Source organism: Vulpes lagopus, chromosome 9 (assembly GCF_018345385.1).
Source record: "Vulpes lagopus strain Blue_001 chromosome 9, ASM1834538v1, whole genome shotgun sequence".
NCBI lineage: Eukaryota > Metazoa > Chordata > Mammalia > Carnivora > Canidae > Vulpes > Vulpes lagopus.
Window position 1 is genome coordinate 12,907,781 of NC_054832.1, and position 24,919 is coordinate 12,932,699.

Below are 24,919 nucleotides of genomic sequence, written 5' to 3' on the forward strand. Positions count from 1 at the left end.
TCAGAGCACAGAGGCGGAGGGTGGGAACACCTGGAGGCCTTACCCACAGAGTCAGGGTCTGACCTCAAAGGGGTTCTGCAGCCTCACCTGGGAAGCTCACTCCAAATGCAGGTTCTAAGCCCTCAGCCCCCAGCGGGTGTCCCTGCCCCCAGGAGACGTGGGGCTATGCTTTTGAAACCCTGATCCAGGACAACCACCTCTCCCCTTCTGTAAGAGACAAATGAGACCAGCAGAAAGTAAGTGTCCCCCTCCCCCACCAAAGTCTCGGACTAGAGGAGGGTACCTCTGAAACCTGAAGCTTAGGCCCAAGATACCTCCCCAGCACCCTACAGCCTCAACACAGACTTCCCCTCTGGGTCAGAGAGCTGCCCAGTTTCTCCTGAGCAAGCCCCATCCCCACCCCAGCTCCCAGCTGGCACCCTCAGAGGCACCCTCGGAGGCCTCCCGGTCAGGGCCTTGGTCAGGGCCTTGGTCAGGGTCTCCGCTGCTGCTTTCTCAGTCCATGGATGAAGTCCATCCCCCTCCCCAGTCTGCCCTCAGGGCTCAGCATGCCTGCTCAATCCACAGTGACAGCAGGGCTCCTAATGACACTTCTGTTTCCTTTTAATAGTGGGCTTCCTGCAAGGTTGACAGCTGCCTTCCCCGGGAAAGACCCCAGCAGCCAAGAGGCAAAGAGGCAAAGAAAAAAGAGGGAAGGAGAGAGAGGGAGAGAGAGAGAGAGAGAGAGAGAGAAACAAACTCAGACAGTCTCACAGGGAACGGAGGTCTGGGCTCCAATCCCTAACACGCCAGCCCGTGGATCTGTGACTCTGAGCCAGTGTCTGCTCCCCTAAACCCTCAGTTTCATGAACCATGAAACAGGTAGAAGGCCAGTGTCTGACGTCTATGGGTCAAGAGCAGAATTAATAATGGGCAGCAGGTTGTCAACACACAGATGTTATTATTGTATCTGCTCCCACAGAGTGGGGTGGGTTTTCAAGGTCACTGCCAAGAGGCCCACAAAATACACAAGACACGGGAGACCTGTGTGCACCTCCCGAGCCTGCCAGGGCGTGAGACCCGCCACCCATCGCCCCGATCTCGCCGGATCTCGCCGGTCTGCTCCCGCCCGAGCTTGCTTCATCTGCCCACGGCTTGCCCTTTCCCGTAACTCAGCTGCTGACTTGAGTCAAGCTCTTGGATTCTGGATCTCAAAGGAGCACAGCTGACGGGGGCGGGGTCTGTAAAGGGATCAGGATGCAAGAGACCTTGAGGGTGGCCAAGGCAGAAAGGGTCAAACACCCATTTGGCCCAGGAGGGTCCCACAAAGGACTTGCTGTTGCGGACAGGGTTGCTGCCCCCGTGACTCAGAGGCCACACTGCCGGGCAGTGACTCAGCACCCCAGTGCAGAGCTGGGCCGGCCCAGCAGCCCGGAGCTGCCTCCAAAGCAGGGGTCCCATGCCAGCCCAGCGGGGTGCAAGTCAGCCCAGAGGAATGCCCTCTCCTCCCACCCGCCTGTGCCCACTGCTGTCGACTCACGAGGCTGGCATCCCGGGGCGGCACGTGATCCACCTGTCCCAATGCCAGGGTAAACAGGCGGGCACAGGAGCCCGGCTTCCTGGCCGCGGGGTGAGGTCATGCCTGCACAGGGTGACCAGGATGGAGGGTGGGCAGCGCGGGGCAGGAAATGGCTGGGATGCCAGGATGCCGGCACACTGGCTGTGGGGCTGGGCAGACAAGAGCCAGGCAGAGAAATGACAGGCTTGCAAGACCATGAAGGGCAGCGCTGGAGCATGCCCCTGACAATCAGTGGGGTAGATGATTCTAGGTAGCATTCAGAGGCTCAAATAGCATGGGGCGACCTCCCTCCCTCCCTGGATCCCTCTCTTCCTCCTCCTCTTCCTCCTCCTCCACAATCTCTCCCTCCCTTCTTCCCTTCCCCCGCCCCAATGCACTTTTACAGAGTTCAGCCACAACTGCTTCCCCAGCATTTGAGGTCACACAGCACGCCTACAGAAAGCCTCTGCGCCTACCAGCAGGCAGCGCCCTTAAGAAAACCTGAGCCTCTACCAGCACAACTCCACCTCCACCCCAACCAACACCCCCACTCCACCCCCACACCTTGCTCCACTTCCCCTCTCAAAATTCCTGTCACTCACCAGCCACCTCTTCCAAGAAGCCCTCGAGGAACCCTGAGGGCAGCCCTTCACTTTCCCCTGCCTGGCCTCCTTCTAGGGCACTGACTCACCTACTCACACTTTCACTCTTGCTCTGGGTTTCTATTGCTATTGATGCTGCCAGAGATTGTATCTTGCCTCCTCACCCGGAGCCCAGGTTCTGGAGAACCTGCTGCCCATGCCAAGTGGACCACGTCCACTTCTCGGCGCTGACCGACACAAGGTCTTGTGCACGGTAGATACTCAAAATCTTGTGCCACCCACTCTTTCTAATCTGAAGTCTAGACAGCATGAGAGAGAACCCTGTGTTTTCCCAGCTACCCTAACCTGCCAAAGTCACACTCAGTTGCTGTCTACTATGCACCCCTTCCACGCAGCCAGCTGGACACTGCACTAGACGCTATGGAAACAGAAAGGACCCAGACCCAGGGGCCCTGCCCTCAGAAGGCCCCACTGCCACAGGGGAGCAGCCAGGTTCCCCGTGGGAAGAGCTGTGAACAGGACTGGCACCAGCCTGCTATGGGGATGGGAAGAAAGAAGGGCAGGGCAAGGCTCCGCTAATAGGAATAAAGGTCCGACAACAGCAGCTCCCATTTACTGAGCCCTTAGTTTGTGCCAAGGGCTTTACCTCCCTTAACCCTCAGGCACCATACTGTCTACTTTGTTAATTCATTTAAAACCCCAACCCTTTTAGGAGACATCCTGCTATGTCACAGATGAGAAAGCTGAGGCCTAAAGAGGTTAATGTCATACTGAAGATCACACAGCCAGATTCGAACCGAGGCAGGCTAGCACCAGGGTCCGTGCACGAACCATCATACACCTCACTGCCTCTTGCTCCAAAGCTTCCAAGCAGGGGGGAATGTGCTGAGCCTAATTTAGATGACCCATCCAAGTGCCTAGGTGTCACACAAACATCCCACTGGGCTCACAGCCCCTTGCAGCGGACCACAGAGTCAGCACCACGTGGTTCCATGACACCTCCCAGTTGCCTAGTTCCTGCAGGCCTGCTCGGTTCCAGCTGCAGTTACTACTGCTTCACTTGTCAACACAATTCATCACGGCAATTCCTGCGACTACAACTCAGCCCCAAGAAGCCTAAAACCAGAGATCGAGGCAGCTTCCCCAGTGCCTCTGAGCCTGGGAGGTACAGTTACCCCAAATCACAAAGAGTTGGCCCACAAGAAGCCTGGCTCTGGGTCGTCCTTGTCAGGCACAAAGTGAGCTCTAAGCACCAGGAAATCTCGAGGAGCCTTCACCTAAATGACTTCACCAATCTCAGTGCAGGAGCAGAGACCGTGTCACAGCCTGAGAGACCCGGGCCAGAGAAATGATCAGTCACGGCCCTGAAGCCAGTCGCACTGAAAAACAGGGGCAGAACATGAAGAGCTCAGGGACTCCTCATCCCAGTCTCACCTCTGCATGGAGAACCAGGGTCTGCTTACCTGGTGACCCCTCATCCCAGTCTCACCTCTGCATGGAGAACCAGGGTCTGCTTACCTGGTGGGAGCCTCCTAACCTCCCTCCTAGTGAATCAAGTCTCGCCTGTGACTCCGGACCCCTGGTCCAAATTCACCCGCCAAAAGGCTGAGACTGAGCAACTCCTGCTACTGAGTCCCGAGACTCTCACCCACACCTGGCCTGCATCCCTCCACTGGAGGCGAAAGTGCCACATCCAGGAAATCCCTCTGCTCCTGATTAGAGCCCCAGGGACTGACTGCACACCAATCACATGCCTGGGCCAAGGATCTTCCTTCTGACCAGAAGCCTGCAAGGTGCATACTATCACCCGCAGTGGGCAGATGAGGGCAGATGAGGACCACGAGGAGGTCCTCTCAGGTCAAGTAACCAGGTCTCTCGGCATGGGACGGATTTCAGATTAGGAACTCAGGAGTAGGGATCCCTGGGTGGCGCAGCGGTTTAGCGCCTGTCTTTGGCCCAGGGCGCGATCCTGGAGACCCGGGATCGAATCCCACGTCGGGCTCCCGGTGCATGGAGCCTGCTTTTCCCTCTGCCTATGTCTCTGCCTCTCTGTCTCTCTCTCTCTCTCTGTCATAAATAAATAAAAATTTTTTTTTAAAAGTGGTAAGACTTTAAAAAAAAAAAAAAAAAAGGAACTCAGGAGTAGCCGAAAGACATGGCCCTCTCTTCCCACAAAACTACAGTGAGTCCCAAAGAAAAAAACCACCAGGAAAGGGGATTCACCCCCAAATGTATCTCCTAGACCAACACTTTACAGAAGAGGTTACTATGGAAAAATAAGTCAGGGGTGCCTGGAAGGCCCAGGTTGGGCATCTGACCTGAGGTTTCAGCTCAGGTTGTGATCTCGGGGTCTTGAGATCAAACCCTGCGTCGGACCCCACGCTCAGCCAGGAGTCTGCTGGAGTTTCTCTTTCTCCCTCTGCCTACCCCCTCCCCACGCTCACACACATGCTCTCCCCCCCCCAAAATAAATAAATAAAATCTTCTAAAAAGTTAGTAAGTTATTCGAGACACCCTATTCACCCCCCAGTAAAAGTTTTATATTTAAAATTTAGCCCACCCACTGGCAAATAAAACCCTTTTTGTGTAAATAAAATAAAATAAAATAAAATAAAATAAAATAAAATAAAATAATTTAGGAGAGAGGGATGCCTGGGTGGCTCAGCAGTTGATTATCTGCCTTCAGCTCAGGTTGTGGTCCTGGGATCCGGGATCGAGTCCCACATCGGGCTCCCTGCGGGAGCTTGCTTCTCCCTCTGCCTGTGTCTCTGCCTCTCTCTCTCTCTCTCTCTCTCTCTCTCTGTCTATGTCGCTCATGAATAAATAAATAAATCTTTAAAAATAAATAAATAGGGCAGCCCAGGTGGCTCAACAGTTTAGCACCGCCTTCAGCCCAGAGCGTGATCCTGGAGAATCGGGATCGAGTCCCACGTCCGGCTCCCTGCATGGAGCCTGCTTCTCCCTCTGCCTGTGTCTCTGCCTCTCTCTCTCTCTCTCTCTCTCTCTCCTCTCTGTGTTTCTCATGAATAAATAAATAAAATCTTAAAAATAATCCTTTTATTTAAAAAAAATGAATAAATAAAAATAAAAATAAAATTTAGGGAGATTCTCCACCCACCTACCTCAGTTTTGGGGCTTTTTTCTCCTTCTGTAGTCTTGTTTCAAAATAAAATGTTTAGAAATTTTTCTGTAACAGTCTTTTCTTAAGACAAAGGGACTCTGACCCATCACGGAGTCTGCCCAAGAGACTAAAGGACAAACATTCATATATGAACCAGTCCTACACTGCTCAATCCCATGTGCAGACACTCCTCTGAAAACTGCCATGGGCTCCAGCAAAGATCAAGCAAAGTGACCATTCTTAACATCTGCAAAGGCTACTCTGCACCGGTCCACATGATTGCTGCGCTGGGTTATGAGCCAAGCCACAGTGCTTGGTAATCTATATAAACATCGGCTATTTTTATTACCAGGTATCCTTTTTTTCGTTTTCCTTTAGGGTTTTATTTTTACGTAAACTCTGTACCCACTGCGGGGCTCAAACTTACAATGGCAAGATCAAGAGTCGCATGCTCTCCTGACTAAGCCCGCCCAGGCGCCCCTAGATATCTTTTCTAGGGTCCCTGACCAGGAATAAGACATCATCAACAAAAGCACAGAGGTGTGCCCCAACAGGTACGTTGGGCCTGCCTGCGTTCCAGGTCAAGCCTCAAACACTGTATCAGGGAAACCAGAGATCAAAAATCTTTTACAATCTTACAAAATCTTTTACAAAAATCTTTTACAAAGTAAAGGTTCCTTGTGAATGCCAAAGAGCTGCTCCTCAATGACCTATTTTGTAAACTGGATGTCTGACCAGCAGCTGCCTACAAGAGAGGCTCACCTTTGCCTCACTGCCCCTTAAAGAAGTTTCTAGTCCCCAACGGCCTGCGCACAGCCACACGAGCCTCTTGCCCACACTCCCACATACACGCGTACGCACACACACAAGCACCCACGCGAAGGCACACACAAGCACACATAGTCTTAGTCCTTTCTTATTTTTCAGTGTCCTTGGTTCTTCTTCCACCCCCTTTTACCTTGCCAGCCAGCCAGGAGTGTGACAACAGATACCTCTTGGGGACGATGACAACGGAGCCCTGGGATAGGGCCCCAAGAGCTTCCGCAGGATCCTACCTTTAATCTGATTGAAAACCAGTCTTTCCACCTCCTGGGGAACACCTTGTTCCGAAAGGTGGCCAGGCTGCAGGTTGGTTCTCTTACCCTCAGAGACTCAAAGGATTCAAGCCTAGGAGGAGGAACCCAGAAGATTTCCCACCCCTGGCTTAGCCTAGCTCCATCCCCCAAACCACCCTGACCCCACCACGCAGAGACCCTGAAGAGGTCTAAGGAAAGGAACAGAAAGTAGTCTGGCTGCAGCACTGGCCCTACTGGGCCAGGGGGAACCCCTCCAGGGTCCCCCCCCCCCCCGCCCCCTGCCCCGGGCTCAGCAGTTACCAATGTCTGCTCTCCATCCCCCTTCCCTTGTCCTTGACAACCTCATAAATGATCACACATGCTTCCTGCTGAGCCAGGGCAGCTCTCCGCAGCCAATCAGGATCAGCCCATGGAATGAGACCATTTGCCATCCCTTTCCTGGCAACTCAGAATCCACGGGGGGAGCAGGGGGGTGCCCTGGCATCTGACCTCCAGCTGTGTCTCCAACCCCAGCGCCTCAAAGCCCATGTCCACACAAATGGAGCTAGGACTTCACTCCATTTGCGCCCAGCAACATCCCAGAGATCCTTCCCACGCCTGTGCAGCACCACCCCTGCCTGTGGGCTGTGCCACGTGTGGGGTCCTACCATGTACCAGCTGCGGGCACCTGGGCACAGCTCTAACCTCTCTGACCCTCAAGCCTCTCATCTGTAGACAGAAGTAACTCATAGGCTATTGAGACAATCAAATGAGGCCATAAATTTTTTCCCACTTCCTTTTACTTTTTTATTAAATAATCTCTATGCCCAATGCGGGGCTCGAGACCCTGAGATCACCAGTCACATGCTCTACCCACTGAGCCAGCCAGTGACTTACTTTTAAGATTTTATTCACACATTTGAGAGGGAGAGAGAGCATGAGCAAGGAGAGGAACAGAGGGAGAAGCAGACTCCTCCCTGAGCAGGGAGCCCAACACATGGGGCTCAATCCCAGGACCCTAGGATCATGACCTGAGCTGAAGGCAGTCGCTTGCTTAACTGACTGAGCCACCCAGGAGCTCCTCCACCACTTACTTTTAAACAAATTTTTAGAATAGTTTAAGATTTTACAGAGAAATTGTTAGTACAGAAAGTTCCCGTATATTCTGCTCCCCGTTTCCCCTACTATTATCCTTTAATATGAGGATTTCTTACCAAATAAGAAACCAATATTGACATATTATTATGAGCTGAAGTCTATACATGATTCAGATTTTCAGAGTCTTTTCCTAATGTCCCCCTTCTGTTCCAGGAGCTCACCCAGGATCTCACATTACACTGAGTCCTCATGTCTCCTTAGGCTCTCCTTGGCCTGTGGCAGTTTCTCAGATTTTCCTTGTTCTTGGTGATCTTGCCAGTTTTGAGGAGTACTTACTGATCAAAGTATTTTGTAAATGTCCCTCCACTGGGATTGGTAGAAGACTTGTTGATGCTAACGATGTGATAAGAAATGGCACTCTGCCAGTGGTTCTCCTCCCCCAAACCGACAATCCCAGCCTAACCACCAGAAAGTCATGGATTTTTTAAATTAAATGTATAATAGCTAATACATTTGACATGGTTCAAAACTCAAATAACACCCAAAGATACATAATCAAAAGTCCCCCCACCCCCACCCCATACCCCTTCCCCCACACGTCCAGACTGCCTGCCACCTGCAGGTTGGTTTCTGTATCCTTACAGAATTTGGGCACATATAAATCCTTAAACATCCCTTCTGCACACATACACTTCTTCCCAAAAGGTGGCTAGCTGTCCTCACTATTCTGCACTTTGGTTGTTTTTTTGGGGATTTTTTGGGGTTTTTTTTTTGCAACAACATACCTGAAGATCTGCCCACGTCCTGTCCAAAGCCATTCTTTACTCTTTCCCACATCCAGTCCACCGTACGACCAGCCATCATTTACTGCAACGGCCTCCAATTCATGCATATCTGAGCTGCTCTATCTCTTGCTACTCTAAAGCTGTTACAGAAGAAACACGAAGACTCCTGAGCATGGCTCCTTTCACATCAACATCTCTAGGTGGATCTCCGGGGCAAATAGGATAGTCCTCCTTATTCACAGCCTCGCCTCCCAGGGCTTCAGGGACCCACTGTCAACCGAGGTCCAGAAGCAGATGATCCTGCTGCTGACGGACCGTCGCAAGGTCAAGTAGCCTCACACTATGTCAGAATGCCTGCACTGTTCCCCTCACTCCATCTCAACACACAGGCGTCTTATCATCCCACATGGTCGCAAGGAGAATGATGAGTTCTGGGCAATGTGATGTTCTGAGAGAGAGAGAGAGATCCCATTCACATCGCTCTTATTACAGTATTATTACCGTGACCGTTCCACTGTGTTACTAGTTACTGATGTTAATCTCAAGCTGCACCTAATTTATAAGTTAAACTGTATCACAGGTAAGTATGTGTAGGGGAAAAAAAAAAAAAAAACAGTCCACGAAGGTTTGGCACTAAGGTTTCAGGCATCCACTGGGGATCTTAGAATGTGTCCCCAGCAGATAAGCGGGGACCACTGTATCTCAATGCGAGATCTTGCATTCTCTCGAGTAATGTGCATTTCTTCCTGGTTCTGTCAACAACAGAGTACATCATCGCCTTGTGTGTTAATAGGATTTTAAGAGGGGAAAGTGGTATTTTGGGTATCCATTTTGCTTTCTATGACTGAGGAGATCTTCTGGGTAAGTGCCATTCAAGACTCCCTCCTCCAGAAACTGTCTTCATCCCGAAGAGCTATGTGTCTCACACATACCAACTGTCCCCTTAACCCTTAACCTAGCACTTGTGGGTGCTACGTGGACACACGTGGCCTGGGCTCCAGCTGTGACCAGGGAGCCAGCAGCACGCATGCTGGGGTAAGAACCAGGGCTCAGTTGTGGCGAGGGCCGGAGGGAAGGTGGGACTCAGCCGAGACCTCCAAGAATTATGTACGTGTTACTTGCAGAGGCGTGCAGAAAGGAAAGAAGGACCTTGCCAGGAAGAAGCCTTATGCAAGAGGAGACTCTAGGAGACCTGAAGAACCTGTGGGCAGGACCAAAGGCAGCATGAGCGCCAACCAAGCCACAGAGCTGGCTCTTACAGTGCAAGTGGAGGTGAACGGCCCAACCTCGTTTTCTTTCTTTACATTCCGCTGGCCTTGAGACCAGGTACTCTGTTTTTAGACCATTTAGCTCAGTAGCTTAACGCCACCATCACCTGAAGAACCTTAACAATGCACGTTCCCCAGTCCTGAGTGGAGTCCGGGGTGTGCACTTGGAAAGAGCTCCCCGCTGGGTGAGTCTCCTGGGCATCTCTGATAAAGGACCATCCCTGGGGCCCCAAGGTCCACAGGCGCCAGAGCAGCCCTGCCTGGGCCCCTGGGGGCGGCAGGGCTCTCAGAAACTCAAGTTGAGTAGAGAGGTGAAGTTTCAATAAACAGGAGTGACCTTTCTACGAGTTTTGTTCAAGGGAGAAAACCACGGGTGCCAGAGAAACATCCACTTTGGAAATTGCTCTCACGCATAAATCTGCGCCAGGCCTGGAGGCTGCGGATTGGGAAACGAACACTCTGTTCTGTAAATATCTCAGGTCGGCTAAGAATTCTCCCCAAGACCAGAGATACCCTGGGCAGCTCATTTGCATATGTGATGAATTATTTATGTCCCTGGCAGCTTCTAGAGTGCACTGGGTCATATCACTTGCATAACCTCATCCTGTGAGTAGAAAGGGTGTTGAGTCAGCTATATATATATATATTTATATGCTTAGGGTCAAGGGCTGGTGCTCTTAAATTTCTATACTCCATAAGATCTTTGTCCACCCATTTCTTCTCCCTCCAGCATGCACCTGGCTCCTGGCTTGGGCACTCAAGGGCTTCTAAGCCTCCTCCCATCCCGCCTTCATTCTCTCCCCTCCAACCCAGCCATTGCAGCAAAGACACAATCTTAGTATTTTGGGGGAATGAATAGCCCTGGGAGTCCTCCTCCCTGATGACCCAAAACCACTCCCCACTCAGGCTATGAGTGCATCAGCAAGCCAGCCTAACACCCTCTCCAAGCTTAGGTAAGGTCCACCAGCCCTCCCTCTGACCATCAGCTCTAAGGAAGGAACCAGATCAGGATCCACAATGAAGCACCTTTGCTTCAGCCTCCAGAGACCTTCCTTGCAACACACACTGTCTCCCCTGCTCTCATCATCCCTCCAAAGGGCTCAACTCCAATTCCATCTCCTTTAAGAAACCTTCTCCCGCACTGAGTACGTGCTAGGTAGGTTGCAGGCACTGTCCCAGGCACAGAGGTTCATCCCTGAGAAGTTCAGTCTAGTGGATGAGACAGACATGCTGATGCTAATGCATGAGAAGAGCTCTGTTCATGGGTTAATAACATAGGCGGCTGGGGCAGCCTGTCCTAAACCTGGAAGTCAGGGAGGACTTCCTGGGGGAAGTGGCACCTGATAACATCTCTAAGAACCAAAGAGGATTACGGGTTGCAGGAGTGTTGCGTGGCTTGTAGAAACATGGGCGGAAGAGAGCTGTGTTCGGAAGGCCTCATGGGCAAGGGAAAGCGGGAGAAATGAGCTGTGTGTGCAGCATGGGTACCAAAAAGTACACTTGAATAATGATAGCCTCAGCTCTGCCGAGGGCTTCACACTTACTATTTCAGACTTTTCATGAGGCTGCATCAGGACTGCCCTCCCCAAGCAGCTTTCCCACTCACAATAGCACCAAATTCAGCTAATTAATGCAAATAGAGCCTTTTAATAATGTAGACGTGCATCAATAATTCAGAAACCAGGAGGCTCCCCAAAGGAACGATGAGGCGTATCAAGAATCCCCTGCCCAGGATTTAGCAGCTTCAGAAGCAGAGTCCTTTGAGGCCATGCTTTGGAAGGAAAGGGGCTTCTCTCAGGGAATCGGTACCAAGTACCATGTGAGCACATCTAGTCTGCCCAAGAAGACAAGGGATTCCAACTTCTTATAAAAAAGCGAGTGTCGCTCACAAAGTGTTTGATTTATAAACACCTGGCCCGCGACAAACTCCTTCCAATTTCTCCACCTCTTCTGTCCTCACAGGGTCCCACCTGTTGCTTCTGCACAGGAAGCTGGGCTCTCACCCTGAGGAGAGGGGACCTGCTGGGGCCTATCACAGAAGGTTCCAGAGAGAGGATTCCGACCTGGTCTTCTCGCCCTGGGACACCTGTTCTCCTCCATGTGAGTCCTAGAAGGTCTGGAACTGGGCAGACCACTGGATGCCACCTCCTCCAACTTCTCCTGGTATCCAGAGAAGACTGGGGGAGTTCCGTGACCTTCTATAGTGACCAGGCTGGATCAAGATGTCTGTGTTCTAAGATTTTAGCTTGGGGAACAAACCAGGTCGTTTCCAAAGCAAAAGAGATGGCTCGTGCTCACCCGTGCCTACATGCCAAGTCTGGCCCTCTCTGGAAGGAGGGAACCGATGACCTTCAGAGGGGCTGGGGCTGGGCCCGGAAGCAACACTCTGCCTGAGAGACACAGCCTGTTCATAAAGACTCCAGAATTGTTGCCCCAGAGTGGAGCATTAACAAATACAGTGCAGAGTCCCATCAAAAGGCAAAACCGTATTCCAGTCTTTGTCTTAAACATCTAAAATGGAAAGGGGCATCTGGGTGGCTCAGTCGGTTCAGCGTCTGTCTTCGGCTCAGGTTATGATCCTGGGGTGCTGGAATTGAGCCCCAAATCGGGCTCCCTGCTTGGTGGGGGGTCTACTTCTCCCTCTCCATACACTCCCCCATCCCACCAGCTTGTGCTTTCTCTTGCTATCTCTCAAATAAATCAATAAAATCTTAAAAAAAAAAAAAGAAAAAAAAAAGATGATAGGGCATGAAATTATACAGAGTGACACAGGGTGTGAGGCCAAACCCAGGATTCCACGTAGATCCCACATCAGACACCTGAAAGCCTATCAAATGGGGCCGGTAGTATCAGCCTTCGTCTCCTCCTAGGCAATGAGAGTCAGATAAAGATTGAATTCTCACCTGGAAGGGAATTTATGGAGCCTGCACTATGTGCCAGGAACCTTCCCAACAGCCCTCTGATGTTTATTGTCCCCATTTTCCTGGGATGGAGACTAAGGCTCAAACTTATTGCCCCAAACCATCCATTTCCAGAGCAAGCTCTGGGGGAAGGGTTCCAGGCAGCAGAGGGGTCCTGGTCTGCTCGGTGGCAGGGGTAGAAGGGGACAGAACCAGAAGCAGTTGGAGCCCTAGGCCTCTCTCCTTACTCATGATCCCACCAGAGATGGACCCAGGACCCCCGGGTGCGCCCTCCCACCCCCCGGGGATCCTTCAAGAACCAGCTCAGCATGGGGGACCCAGCGCAGTGTGGCCTGGTCTGAAGTGCCAGGTGATGCCTCCCGCCACACAAGCCTCTTTGGGGGAACTCAAGCACACCAAAAATCCTTCGTGTGCCCTGCCCTGCCCTGCCCTGCAACGCCCCGCTAGGAGAAATGCCCCGCGGCCAGGGCTGTCCCCCCAAGGTGTGGCCAGCGCAGTGAGCATGACCTCTGCCCCCTCAGGGCCCGTCTCCCAGCATTCCACACTATTTTAAGGCCTTCTGAGAACCAAACAGGATTCAGGGCTCGCCGGGGACAGTCTGTAAAAGTTTTCCACTGGAACAAAGATTACAACGCTGTAACTCAAAGCGTGACTTTACAATGGGATCTGATTATCAAGAGTTCCAGAATATCCTCTTTTGAGACTCACTGCTCCTTTGTCTTTCCTGTGGTTTATGGGCTGGCAGGCACGCAGCACGTAGACCAGGCAAATGCCTCATCCAGGGGAGGTGGGGGGGAAGCTTTTCCTCCCCCGGGGTTTGGTTCTGGGGTCCTGGCTCTTATCCTAAGGGGCCCCTGTCCACACGCACGGTAGAGAGAAATGTTATCCTCATGGCAGCATCAGTGATACTAAATGCATCTGCTCTAACCCCCGCTGCCTTCCCACCTCCCTGCAAATACAGCCCCAAAGCCCCATGCGGCGTGGACTCCTTGCCTCCCTGACCTCCGCCCTATGCTCCCCTCATCTGCTCGCTCCCCTCCAGCCACAGAACCTCCTCACCCCCTGGGTTACTGTCCTGTGGTCCTCTCCCCCGACTCCAATCCAGGGTCTGCCCTTGTGCACTCAACCCTGCGCCCAAGGACTGGATGCCCAGGGCCGTCAACAACACCCAGATGCACTTGGCTATCAGCTGAGTTCAGTCAAGGGGAGGCACGAGCAAGGGGTCAGAGGGCGGAAGAAGGGTAAGTTTGGGCACTGTGGGACTCCCTCCATGCAGCAGGGGCTGGAGCCCTCCACACTGCAGCCTGTGGTCTGCCGAGAGGTCGGTCCCTCCAACTTAGCTCTGGCAATACTAATCTCTCCCCACCGTCCAGGGCTGGACCTGCGTGATGCCTCCTATAGCCCTGTCTACAGCCTCTTCATTAAACCCTCCTCGGTGGAGCCACTGGGACCTTAACTTATCCAACCACCTCAAGACTGATCTGGGTGTTTCCAGCGCTCTCTATCTGCTCTCTCCCCCCAGCCGCTTCCCAGGTCATCTGCATCCATGTCTCTGAACACCTGCCCCCATAAGCCCTCTCTCTTGGCTTTATTTTTCTCCTAGCAGATTACTTCCTAATATACTCTAATTCCTTCCCCCTCTAGATGTAAGCTCCATTCAGAGCAGGAACTTGGTCTTGCTCGCTCTTATGTTCCCCAGCGCCTATAGCAGAGCCACAGGAGTGCTGAATACCTGCTGAATGGATTTGTTAACAGACATGTATAAGGCAAAGCTCATTAGCTACGACCATCGGAGGATCAACACGTATTTACAGGGTGTGTGCTGCATGCCAGGTTCAGCCCTAGGTGCTGGGGCTCTAGATGCTGGCCAACACAACAACACTCCAGTCCCCACACGCAAAAATACATCGTCTGGGGCACCCGGGTGGCTCAGTCAGTTGAGTGTCTGCCTTCGGCCCGGGCCATGATCTCAGGGTCCTGGGATTGAGCGTGCATCGGGCTCTCTTCTCAGTGGGGAGTCTGCTCTGCTCTCTCTCCCTCTGCCTGCAGCTCTACCTACTTGGTGCTCCCTATCTATCATCTATCTACAATCTATCTATCTATCTACAATCTATCTATCTATCTACAATCTATCTACCTATCTCTGTCAAATAAATAAACAAATCTTAAAAAAAAAAATGCACCTTCCAATTCTGGCCTGCTCAGACAGACCCTAGACCCTGCCTTTGGACTCAGGACCCTGAATGTCCTTGTAAATCAGCTAGCTGTCCACAACTACTCCAGCCTGCCTGACTGTAAAATCCCTCCTGGGGTCTGAATACGCAAAACTACTCCCACAGATCATCAGAACCAGCCAGTGGAATTCAGATGTCTGCCAACCTTGGCAGGATTTGCAGGGAGCCTGGGTGTCCATCTGATTTGAAGTGGGTGCTTAGAATTTTCCGGGCCTTGTGCTGGTTTTGAATGACTACCAGAGCCCTAACAGGAGGACTAGAATCAGGCATGATGGTTTCAAATCCCTGCTAAGCCACTCACCAGCTGCATGACCTTTAGGCAAGGTACTTCCCATCTCTGAGGACTCAGTTTCCTCACCCTTAAAATGGGGAGAACCATCTTTAATTTTCCCAGGATTACCTTAAAAATTCAATACCCTGCCTGCGGAAGGCCTGGCACAAAGCAAAAAGACACAGAGAAAAAAATGGAAGCTGTCATTATGTCTCTGAAGGGTAAATGCTGGGGTGAGTTTCCAATGCATTATTTTTAATGGCATGCATATGTGGGGTGGAGTGGGGGAATCAAGTTCCAAGCTAGAAAAACACTAAATATATTTAGTCACTCCCAAGGACCTATTTCTGTAATCTTTTGGGCAGATAGTTCACGAGTTTGAGAAACTGGCCTTTTAAGGGAAAGATGACTTTTCCCTACTGGGAGGTGTCACCCAACTATGTCCAGAGGGGGCATGACGATGGAGGGAATCTGAGTAGGACATGAAGGTGGCGAGCGAGGCGTGTGCACGTGCATGTGGTTTTAAATAAATGCCATCACTTCAGGAAGCTAAACATTTGTCCCAATTGTGGTCCCACTATAAAAACATGCAAGGAGCGCCTCACTTGCCTGTGATTTCTGAGAGAGGAAATGGACTGCGTCAAGCCAAGGTCACAGTGGCCTCAAGGTTCCAGGGTAAGGTCTGACTTGCACTACACGCTCGTCCATCCCAGGGCCACTGGGGGCTGCTCCGCTCAGTAAGGTTCTCCTCATCCTGAGGCCAGGACGCCAGAGCAGCGGACACCTGCAACCCCCTGCCTGTCGGATGCATGGCTCTTAATGCTGCCACCTGGAAGCCACACACTTCTGCTCACATGTCATTGGCCGGAGCACATCACGTGGTCTGGCCCCACCTCAAGGAGGAGGAAAGCATCCCCTTGCACAGGAGGGTAGGGGATATTGCACAGAGATGCTGCCCATGATCCCTTTTTCTTTTCTTTCTAACACTCTCACCCAGCACAGTGTCGGACAAACCATCAAGACACTCAGGAATGTTCCTTAAATAAATGAACAAACCCTGCTTTGTGCTTGACCTTCAGAGCCTGTTTATAAGACCTTCAAGAAAAACAGGCCCATCCTTGGTCTACTAACCTAGCAGGTAAGCCCCTTGCTGGTGGAGCCTCATTGCTTGGGTTCAAATCCCAGCTCTGCCTTTTGTTACCTGGGTGACTGTGGGCCAGGTTAATCAACCTCTCTGTGCCTCAGCTTTCTTGTCTGAAAAACGGGAATAGTGCTAACAGCATTTGGAACACTGAGCTGTTATGAAGATGAAATCAGCTAATGGGCAGAAGAAAGTGCCTAGAACAGTGCCTGGTAGGTAATGAGTGCTCACTAACAGAAGCTGTTATTATTACTATCATTGGAGTCAGACCCTGTTTCTGCCTCCCTGTGGTGTGACCTGCGTCACTTGCCTTAATTCCTCAACAGTCTTCCAGTTGACACGTCTTCAGGCTGCATTGTTCCCAACACTTGCTGAGCACAGGCCACATAGTTGGCATCCGTCTACCGCCTCCCAGGACAACTGCTTTGCAGACGACCACCCTTACTCTCCATGCAAACTGTGACAGTGTATGTAATTATATACGGGTCGTATGCACGTACATATTTTTTACATTCACGAACGGTCGCACCCCTTTCGAATTACATCTGATCTCCGTGACTCCACCCAAAGAGCAAATGAAGTCAAGGAAGCAGTCTGCAGACCCATCACATCTGGCAGCCCTGAGGTTTTGAATGCTGGGACGTCTCAGTCCCGGCTGTGGGCAAGCAGGCCCCTCCCCGAGGCCTCCCGCACATGTAAAGAAGGGACACCCCCTCCACCACCACCCCTGCCCCGCCTCCGTAGGATCACTGGGTCACAGACTGACGAAAGTTAAAGGAACAGGATTCTGTCCACACTCGGGAGGGGCTCAATCAGTATCAGCTCTCTTTTCCTCTTCAATAAAACACAACAAATGACACAGAAAACCCAAGGAAATTATGCAGAAATAACATGCATTAAAGTTATTCACAGCCTCCTAAAAACAATACATCAAAAGAATTTTTCGAAAGTCTGTTTTCCAAGAGCCACGGTTCACGAAGCCACGTGGAAGTTTCTAAATGTCCCCCTAATCTCCGGTATTCAAAATAATCTATGTTTCAATGACAGAATGTGGCAGCTGAGGTCCACTTGAACAGTTTTTTTATTCTTCCAAGGTGGAGAGGTGTTGCTCGAAGCCCACGGTCCTTTGCCAGCAAGGCTCGGGCCTCCAGCCTCTTCTGTCCCCACCTGGTGGCCCCAACCAGCCACCAATTGCCCATCCATGGCCCTTCTGTGGGCACCAGATGGCCGCCTCTGTCAGCTGTGAAATGGAACAAGACTCCAACGAGCTCTGGTCAAATAACTCACCTCAGGAGGCCTGGCTTCTGGCCCACGGACTTGAGTCCACATTCTCTGGTGTGAGACGGGCCAGTGAAGACTAATCCTAACTAGAACCACCCAAGACTACTGCCCATCCACATGGAGGACTCTGTGAAAGGGAGCAAGTGAGGGGACCTTCCCCACAATGCCTCCTCCCTCAACGTAGTGCAGGAGTTCAGCTTGTTGATGTGGGGGCCCAGGTTCAAATCCAGACCCTGCTCATTGTTTGCAGTCTCTTAAGCTCTCTGGAGTAAGAGGTCACCTCCTCTGTAAGACGGAGACTTAATGCACATAAAGCAAGAGCTCCATAAGCTGTTATTTCATTACTGGCAGTTAGCGATATTACCATCATATCCAGCCTCCGGAACTACGGAGCTCTGGTCAGCTCCAACAGGGATATTCCACTTTCCTCCACAATGAAATCAGTCAGAAGTCCCATCTATGTGGTTCGGCCTTGCTCAGACCCCCTACAGCCCGCATCCAAGCCCTCACTCACTTTTCATTCACAAAGTGTCCAACAGCCCAGAGAGCAAGGACAAAGTCACAGCTCCCATTCTCTTGTGGAGGAGCCATACCAAAACCCAGAAGTGAAATACATCAAAGAAATTTTTTTTTTCCACTGGGTGTTATTCTGTATGTTGGTAAATTGAACACCAATAAAAAATAAATTTATTAAAAAAAATAAAAACTAATACATAATTGGGGTGCAAAAAAAAAAAAAAAAAAAGACTCAAGAGCTTAAAAAAAAAAAAAGAAATATTTTTTTCCAGACTATGATCGATGCCACAGCAGAAGTCAGCAGCACTCCATGGCTGAGAACAACAGAGGTTGGGGAACACAGGTCTATCAGAAGGGGCGGTCTGAGGAGGTGACCAGAGTTGGAATAAGCAGAAGCCAGCCCTGCAAAAAGCTGGGGGAGGAATGTTCTAAGAAGAGGAGGGACCAGCAAGCACACAAAGGTCCTGTGGCACGCAGAGTAGGGTGAAAGGGAACTAACAAAGCCCAGTGTGCTGGGTTGGGGGGCACCCAGAAGAGGCTGGGAGGCAGGCAGGCCCTCGTAGGAGTGGGGAGTTGGTCTGGGGAGCCTGGGGAGGGCCTACCCAGGCCATGTGACAGGGCTCCTCTGGTTCTGGGTAGGGGTCACAGTGGAAGCAGGGCCCCAGGGAGGCAGATACTGCCTATGGGCAGTGAAAGGTAAGGGCGGCAATGACACAGAAGCAGAGAGGAGGGGACACTGGAGGGAGACTGGACTAGACTATGGTACTCAGAATGAGACAGAGGTCACCTGGGTGCCACCTGTGAGCTTGTTAGAGACCCAATTCTCAAGCCTCACTCTGATCCCCCAGGTGTGGGGCCCAGCCATCTGGAGTTTAACAAGCCCGCCACACGGTTCTGAAGGCCACTCGTGTCTGAGAAGCACTGGACTAAATGACCGATAATATTGACAACACACGGGTGCAGCCCCCCAGGGAGTGTCTTTGTATCCCTCCGGGGCTGGGTGGATTGAACCCTAACCCTTGCTGCCCTAGCAACTACATGATCCCAGATCCACAGACAGCTTCTAGAATATGCTCCATCCATGGGTGGCACTGACATCCAGTTACCCCAGCTGGGGCCAGCCCAGGCCAGGCTAGAGACTGTGAGAGGGAACCAGGCCCAGCAAGCAGAAGGGCACTGGCAGTTCCCGGAAGGTGGGGCTGCAGCAGGGAGCAGGATGGCCAGAGGCTCAAACTCCCCTGGGGCCACTGTCACTGCACTGCATTCCAGTTTCAGGACAAGAATGCAGGCAATCCCTCTGAGTCCTCAGGCAGGATTGTCCGAAAGCAGAGAGGATTATGGAATGCCTGCTTATTGACCAAAACTGCCCTATGGAATCTGACCCGAATCCCTCAACAACCCTTGCAGTACCGGCCCAAGGACTCCCTGGGGCTCAGCAGGGCCCAGGGGATTTGGTGCGACCAGCAGGTAACAAGAGCCAAGACTCACGCACAGAGGCCATAAAAACAATTCACTCCACAGGCCTTGGGCTCAGACTTGCTCTCAGACTCTGAAGCATTTTACCTTCTCATTCCTCTCAACCCAAGTGACACTCGTCACCCAGGGTGACACAGCAAGGCAGAGACCAAAGCCCACAGTGGCAAGAGAACAAACAAGGGATCAGAATCTAGAAGGCACCCTCTTCTGTCCACTTGCTTGGCCACCACCCGACCAGCTGACCAGCGCTTCTTGTGTGGAATAAAGCAATACGGCTTCCCCAGCTCCACGGCCACCCCTCCACCCGTCGGTCCAGCCACCCCCCTCACTCAGCTTCTGCCATCTGGCCCTCCTTCTGTTCCTCAAATAACCAGGCTTGCTCCCCTCTTATTTGAGAAATATCTATCCATACCTCTGATATGTGACAATCATAAAAATACCAAATGCTGTCATCTGCCTGGATATATCTGCAGTAATATACTAGCCGTGTCTCCTGGGCTGAATAATGTCTCCCCAAGATTCATGTGTCCCCAGGACCTTAGAACATGATCTTATTTGGAAATAGGGTCTTTGTAGAGTCATTTGCTAAGATGAGGTCACACCAGGTTGGGATTGGCCTTACCTCCTCCACTAACTGGTGTCCTTATAAAGAGGCATGCAGACACACACACACACACACACACACACACACACACACACACGGGGTGGGGGGGTGGGCAGGGGCAGGCCACGGACGATGAAAGCCAGAACTGGAATCATGGTACCACAAGGCAGGGAATGCCATGAATTTCCAGTACCCACCAGTCCAGATGCTAGAAAAGGGAAAAGACAAGGTTCTTCCCCAGAGCCTTGCATGAGAGCATGGCCCTGCTGGCACCTTGACTTTGACTTCTAGCCTCCAAAACCTTGGGAGGATAAATATCTGCTGTCATAAACCACCTTGTTTGTGGTTAACTGGTTACAGCAGCCCTAGGAGACCAATGCAGCACCTCACAAATATTTTCTCCAGTCCATGCCCCAACCCTGCCAAGATAGAATTCTGGTTCTCACTCTACAGGTGGGAAAAGAGATGACCCTTGCTGAGGTTCACACAGCTAGTAAGTAAGTGGCAGAGCTGAGATCCAAACTTAGACTCCAGAAAACAGGTTCTTCACACCGAGCTGAGAGCCAACCTCTTTTGGCAATGCAGGCAAAAGGGGGAAAAAAAAAAAAGAAAAAAAATAAAGAGCCTTGGAAGCAATACCTGAAGACCTGCTCCTTTAAAGCCCTCTGGCAGCTGTTCTATCAGCGAGGGTTTCTGGGAAGCTCTGGTTACCAGGGAGTGAGGAACTGGCTATGAACTGCTTCTAAGAACAAACTCCAAGGCGGGTGGAAGCTTAACCCCACGACTATAACACAAATTTTTGTTGCAAAGACCACCCCATCTCCTCTCTATATATATTTGAAAGATTTCATTATATGCAATATTTTTTTTTTTTTTTTGCTCATCACAGAGTCCTTTGTAGTTCCTGACCTGAATCATTATTATTATACTTGGCTCAGATGCTAACAAGCTTACCTTCTGAAGAGGCATTCTGGGCAAAAGATTCAAAAATCTTTAACTGGTTGAGGCGCAGAACTTGGAACGGCATCTGGCGTGTAATTATTTTTAACAGGAAAAAATAGCCCATCTTGTCAGCTTTCCATTTCCAGCAAAGACAAATTGGCCACAAGCACATACATAAAAGGGTGAGTTTGCTAGAACATACATCATCCTTTCTTTAATTCACTGGGCTTAATCAAGATGAATGCGGTCATTCACTCTCTACGGATGGACCGTCCTCAATGTCCCTCTCTGCCCACGTTGAAAGGGAAACTTGGCCTATCTTGGCTCCCAAGACCCAGGCGAGGTTTCCCGCAAGTTTTCTAAAGCTTCAATGAAAACAGGGCTTGTTTGCTTTATCATTTAAATTTCAAAACCCATCCCTGGCCAAGGAGCAATAGAAACACCGCAGGGTTGGTGCTGCCTGCGCTCAGGAGAGAAGCCACCAGGCTTCATCATCGGGGCCTAAAATCAAAGGCCCACACTCCGGGGCTGCTGTTGCCACTCCTTACTCTGGTTATCCTTATGGTTGTTGTGGTGGTTGCTCCTGTCACCAAAAATAACGTCTCACCTGCCCAGAACCTTACGGTCTCTCCCTCGGAAATGGCACAGCCGCTCTGGGACTCAGTTTCCCTCATGTGTACAAGAAGGAACTAGAAACGGTAAGACGCCTCTCCGGCCCGAGGTCTACTTTCCGAATGAAAAGGGGAGAAAGTTGGCTCTGCTCTCCTGAAATGTGCCCGGGGGTTTAATGGCCAGAAAGCACAGGCTCCTCTTAACACCCAGTCCCAGCAGTGAGAAGATACACCAACCCCCACCGTGGGATCACTATGGCTATTTTCATTTTGCACAGGTACGCAAAAAGCGGGCCTATGAACACCTTCAGGTGTCCTAAATTGGTCACTGGGTAGAAAAAAAATCATTCACCGTTGAAAGAGACCTCCAAAGAGGGCTAACTCAGCACTAACATCGGGAGCCGGGGAGCCGTGACAATGGCCTGGGGGAGATGAGGGGGCTTCAGGGCAGGGTGAAGATCAAAGGTGTCTGGGAGGGAGGAAGAGGGGTTTCAGGCCTCTGCTCCTTCCCCCACCCCCCACACCCCAAGGCTACAGAGCAAGATGCTCCTTCAGGACTCAACTCAAATGACCCCTGAGATGCACAGTCTGGGGTGAGGCAGGAAATCCACCCTTCATGCCAAAATAAAAAAGGGGGGGGAGCAGAAATTTTTCCAGGGAGCTGCCAACTCCATGCATGGGGCCTGGGGGAGAAGCTCAGCCTTGCCATACAAGCAGAGCGGCCCTGAAATTCTTGGAACGAGGCTTGGTTCACAGGAGGATAGGGAACAGGCTGCAGAGATTCTTCTTTCAGCAGCTGGGAGGCACCTGGGCTGGAAGGGGGCTGGGTGGGAGGAGGCCAAGGCCTCCAACCCCAGGCCCAGGGCTCCCCCACACAGACCACCCCAGAGGATGGCACACAGGGGTGGGTGTCTAAGGCTCAGAACGCGGCTTGGCAGACTCTGGAAGGCAGGAAGGAAGGCCTGAGAGGGGGGTAGCAGTCTGCAGGACTAGAAGAAAGCCCTCCAGTCTGGGGCTCGGTGTACGTGGGTTCAGGTGAACAGCTATGAAACAAACAGATTTCTGAATACTCCTAGAGCAACAGGAGGCAAGCATGATGGCATTCAAAGGCCCTTTACTACCTGGTGGATTTTTAAGAACTTGCTTTCTATTGATTGATTGAAGAACAACTATATCCAGATGGTAAAGATTTCCAGTAGAATAGAGTCCCAGAATCAATGCTGAGCTTCCCTCCTGCTTCCAGAAGGCCCTGTGGGCCCCCTGTGCAGCAGCCACTAATACAGTCTTGTTTGTGCACCCTTCCAGAGCTAGTCGTGTGTGTGTGTGTGTGTGTGTGCGCGTGCGCGCACACGTGCACACGTGTGTTCTTTCCTTGACACGCAAATGCGAACGGTGAGAGAATTCCAAAAGAACTACTCACCATCTGGAGCCTGATTTTGTCATCTGTCAAATGACAAGCTCTGATAGGTCCCTTCTGACTTTGAAGAGTCCAAAGTATGGACCCACCTGCCAAAAGCCAGAGGCAAGCAGCTTGAGAAGCTATCCTGCACATTGGTTTGACTCCACTCTGGGGACCTGTCGGGTCTGCTGGAGTGTACCAGTGCTAAACAGCTGACCTTTGCTGAGCGCTCCCCAGGACCAGGCTCCTGGCCAAGCAAGTCAGAGGCACCTACTCGTCCAACCTTCCTAAACACCTAAGGAGCTAAGGCCTGGTCTCATTCTCCCCATTTTATAGGAAAGGAAACCACGGTCCCAGAAGCAAGCAACCTGCCTGAGGTCACATAGCTGGTAAGTGGAAGGTCACTAGGATGCAAATGCATTTCTCTCATGTTCATCATTTTGGGTGACACAATGTAACAGGGAAGAACTGCAAGCCATATGACACAGATATTTATCCCCAGTGTGGTGTATAAATGAAATCCCAAGTCATCGTGGGAAACAGGGACAAACACCGAAAAACCTGGCCTCAGAAACTCAACTGAACATGAAAGCAACTCCATGCAGGGCAAATGTGTGACAGCATCTTGTGGCTGCAAATCTGGCAAAACCAAATGGGGAAGACACTTAACAATATGCATCAAGAGCCTTAAAAAACTCTAGAACCTTTGACTTGGTCATTCTACAACCAAAAATTTACCTAAGGCTAATCTGAAAGATAGAAACAGGTTTATTTGCACACTGTGCACATATGCATGCACAGACAGTCATCTATCTCAGCACGAGTTATGAGAGACAAACACAAAATATATTCTTAATACTCAAAATTACAGACAAAATTGGGAAAATGACAAAATTATCATTGACGGGATATTACAACATTATGTTGCATTAAAAATCATACTTAAAAGCCAGCTTTTAACTCCATGTGGAAATACTTCCACTACATTCAGAGCAAAATCCAATGAGATTATTGATATTAGGTGACTCAAATTAAAAAATAATAATAATAAGCAAAGAAAAAAGAAAGGATATGCCGAGAAAGACATTAACACTATTTTCTTCGTTTATGCTCTGAACGTTTCCCAAGTTTTCCACAGGGACAATAAGAAAAAACGTTATTTGAAAGATATTATGACCCATGTTCCTGGATCAAGTGAGCAACAGGTGTAATATGAGACCGAGAAGAATTTAATTCGTTTCCAGAGTATGCTTCCAACAAGCTACATGATCCTGCAAAATAAGGGAATGGATTTAGAAAGAGACCGAGTAAAAAGTGGCTCAGGCCCAGAAGGACCATGGAGACCAGAGAAGGGAAGCCCCAAGAACAGTCTACACCACAGCAGGTCCCCTGGGGAACAGGGGCCTCCCCGGGTGAGTGATCTAAGAACTAGGATCTGATGGAGTGGAGTCCAAAAAGCAGCTACTTTCAGGATAAAAAGCTACACAGTTCAAAGAGGAAGGGGCGACTAGAAATCCCAGGACAAACAGAGAGCCGTCCAGAAAGGACACGTGATCAGCATCCACAGCTTGGACATGCAGGGAACATCATTTAGAGCATAATCTCATAAACGCTGTTTACCAACGTTTCAACTTTGAGAATTAATCCTGCGGATAACACACAGAAGTCTTAATTGTGGATGTGGGAGAGAATATGAATGTTACTTGCCTCGCTAACAAGAAATAGAGAGGTCAGAAGAAGGAAGGTGGAAGAAGGAAGGGCAAGGCCTGCTGATAGCACAGGCTCAGCACGTGTGAGTCATGGGATAGCAGGGAGGCTGAGGAAAGAAGGTATAAGTAGGGGGTGGGGAGGGTGGGAGGTGGTGGAGATAGGCAATTTAAGCCTATTATTTAGAGATACTGACCCACCCCCACCCCACACCCCCATTCACTCCATTCACTTAGGAAAAGGACTAAGGGCAGACAAGAAGACAGGAAAACAGGGATTCTGTCCTTTTCCACATCAGCCTTTCCCATTTGACTTTAAATACATGCATGTAATATTTTGATTAAAAACCC